General features: G+C 43.1%; 1 protein-coding gene across 2 annotated transcripts in view; it reads left to right on the top strand.

Annotated features, from left to right (window-relative positions):
* ARHGAP24 (Rho GTPase activating protein 24) overlaps positions 1–3,203 on the top strand; it is a 629,348-nt gene that overhangs the window by 387,260 nt on the left and 238,885 nt on the right. The window contains exon 1 of one of the 2 annotated variants that reach the window (XM_019525837.1): positions 1,787–1,926. The exons of the other annotated variant lie outside the window; for it this stretch is intronic. The gene's annotated coding sequence lies outside the window, so the exon portion shown is untranslated. Of the gene's footprint in view, positions 1–1,786; positions 1,927–3,203 lie in introns of those variants that run through there. 2 annotated transcript variants of the gene reach the window in all.

The following is a 3,203-nucleotide window of genomic DNA, read 5'->3' as shown; positions in this document are numbered from 1 at the left end:
TGCAGCAGCTAGCAGGGGATGGGACCAAGTGGGGCAGCAATTGGGGGGGTGGGGCATGTGGGCCTTGCAGGGGGGAGGTAGCCCCTGCGGGGGCCATTTGGACCCTGTTTGGGGGCCATATCCCTTGTGTGGGGGCTGAATCCCCTGTTTTGGGGCCATAGCCCCTGTGTGGGGGCCAAATTCCCTGTGGGAAAATATGTATTCATGTATTCATGAATTCATGAAACATGTATTTAGAGTTCACTTTATTATTATGTTAAGAGACATGCTTTAACACTGTAGATATATCAATAAAACATTGTCCACCTGACCACTGTCTCTCTCTCTCTCTCTCTCTCTTTATAGTGGTCTTTTGTTTTACTTGTGGGGGGGAACATGGATTTGTGGGTATTTTACAGAGTGACTTTGGGATTTTTTTATCAGGGATTTTTCAGGTTTCTAATAGGAAACACCAGAATTCCTGCTAGGACCCTTCCTGCTCAGAGCTGGCACCTTAGACCCAGCTGGCTATGGCTGACTTCCTGGCCAAATGGGGCCAGGAGGACATGCTTTGACAGTTCAAAGCAGGCCACCACACCCAGAACATCTTCCAGGTGATAGTTTCCCAGATGGGCAGGCAGGGTGCATATGTGGCAGTAGTGCCACACAGAAGCCAACCCTGAAACCACAGTCCATTGGCAGCTGGCCTGGAGGGGCAGATGCCTCTACTGGCTGTGCAGTCCCCATCCAGGTCTGGCAGGTGCACAGCCAGGCAGCAGCCCTGACTGCCAGACTGCTGCAGTGGGTAGAGGGTGCAGGGAACTCGCAGGGCTGCTTCAGCAGTCCAGCTGGCACAAAGGGTAGTGTCCCCAGGTACTAATTGGTGGGGTTCCAGCAGCTCCTGAGAGCTAGTAGCCCTGAGCTACTTGCCGGGATGGCTTTTTATACTGCTAGGACCAGGATAGGGCAGCTTTTTCTACTGCTGGGGCAGCACAGGTGCTGGCCCTGGGCTCTAGCTCCCTGTGGCTGCAGATCCGGGAGGAGCCAGGCTGGGTTTTTTTGCCCCAAGTGGCACAATTTGCTCCACAACAAAGTGCATGTCCAAGCATGTGCACTGAGACAAAAAGACTTGGCTCAAATTTGCACCGCTTTTATATGAGCTGCTGCAAGCACACGTGCTTGCATGTGTGGTTGCTCCCGGGAACTGTGGCAAAGTTACCAGACAGCAGTAGCAAAACTAAAATGAAAACAAAACAATGCCCCTCCCCCACAAAAGTAGAGATGTTCTATCAAAGTCCTTCTACTTTAAGCAGCCTGTAAAGCAGTGCTATAGTTCATTCTTTTTTTTGCTAATCTTATTTGTGAAAGAAAGGACCCCCCTGTGACCTAAAATCCAACTGATGAGGGAGGATCTGATCAGAACAGACTGGGTGGGTGTTAGTGCTGGCAAGCAGTCCATGTTTCTTTTTTTTTGTTTTTTGTTTTTTGTTTACTGTGTAAGGGAGGGTTCCTGAGTAAGCGGGTTGGCTCGGTTCCATTTTTATATTCTCTGATTTATTGCTCTTCTGACCTCCAGTTGTCTCAACTGTGATTTATACAACTCACTACCCCTTGAACGGAGCTGGTCCCTGGAATTTAGGGTCTCCCCCTGTCTGCTCTCTCTCTCTCTCTCTCTCTCTGTTCACCTTGCTTTGACCTTGCGTGACTTGTCATTTCATTACCTGAGTTCAACAGCAGTGTGTGCACCACCGGGGCTCAGAAAAGAGGTGGTTTCCATTCCTAGGTGATGGAGTCATGGGAGAAACTGCAGCGAACAAACAGATAGTGGGAACAGAGACAGGGCTGGCCGTGCTGTAAGCAGCTCACAACAGCAGCAGCTGCTCTGGCTTTCACAGTGGAAGCTCCTGCATTGTCACTGACTCTTCTGGAAGTGTGTATTTGTGCAAGGTGAGCACTTAAAGTTTAGATTTCTTTTGTTATTTCCTTAACCAGCCCATTTACAGCTGTTTGTTCACTGTTATGTTTAATATCTTGTTCTATCACCATCTGTTCATGAGACAAACTGTGGATTTCTTTAGAAAACTTGTAGCATCCAAGTTCATTAACAAAAGATGATGTTGTGTCTCATCATTTTAAGTAGTATTCTTTTATTAACAACCTTGCAGCTCCCACTAACTCATTATTTTCATGGGACTCTTGAGCAATGGTTGGGTTTAGGTGATAAATTTTACATAGTCAAAATACCAATTGGAAGGCTGAAAAAAGTGCTGCAGTGCTTTATAATCTTTTCTGTTTGTTTTTAATATTACTAAGCAGTGTTTTGTAAATTTCTTATTTCAGATTGGGACCTAGACTTGAGAGAGAGCCTTGCAAGATTGTGTCTGCTTTACTTCATTTAAAATAACTTTTGGTACTTTTTCCCATATCTTAAAAATGTTATAAAACTTTTTAAACTATAGTTTAGAAAATAGAAGTTAGAGAGAGAAAATTTTAAAACTCTAGTCCCCTGCTTTAATATAAGGTGTTCTCTGCCTACGAATACTGCTGTATATAAACTGCAATATTGATACATAATTCTATAAATCTTCTATTCTGTGGAAGAGCTTACACAGTAAGGTTACTGTAAACATGCTGTAGAGTCTGCCTAAGGTCAGGTTCTTCAATCCTGGTCAGATATTCTTCACTTTATTTTTAAGTCAGGAGGTGAAATGATACTTTAATAATGAAGTTCTTGATCCATTCCTCCTTGGAGTGCGTATTCTTATGCGTATTTGTAAGGAGCATGTATGATGTCTTTAGTAATGTTTGTGAAAGTGCAGCAAAGATGAATGTGGCTAGTTGTCTGGTATATGCATATGTGAATGATTTCTGAATGGATATTATTTGACTGATTTACAAACACTCTATGGTCAGAGATTAAAATTAAGTGAAATTTAGATTAACTCTGGAAGCTCTAGATGATTTGTCTCCATGAAGTTCCTTTAGAGACCTAAACTGCAGAACATTGTGGCTGCTGAACTGTCATACCAATGCTAGTTTGCTAATCAACTGTAAAGAATATAAGTGGACCTGAATTGATTAGCTTGCAATACCGTACTCTAGAAATATGATGGAGTTTATAGATGTTGAACAGTTTAAAAACTTAGAATTATTTTTGTATGGAAAAAAAAAAAGGGATTTAGCTGAAATGTTTCAATTATGAAATGAATACGGAAAATCTATTA

Source organism: Gavialis gangeticus, unplaced genomic scaffold (assembly GCF_001723915.1).
Source record: "Gavialis gangeticus isolate Ggan-Ray unplaced genomic scaffold, GavGan_comp1, whole genome shotgun sequence".
Classification (NCBI taxonomy): Eukaryota; Metazoa; Chordata; order Crocodylia; family Gavialidae; genus Gavialis; species Gavialis gangeticus.
The sequence above is the reverse complement of the archived record's forward strand: the minus strand, read 5'-3'. Positions and strand labels throughout refer to the sequence as shown.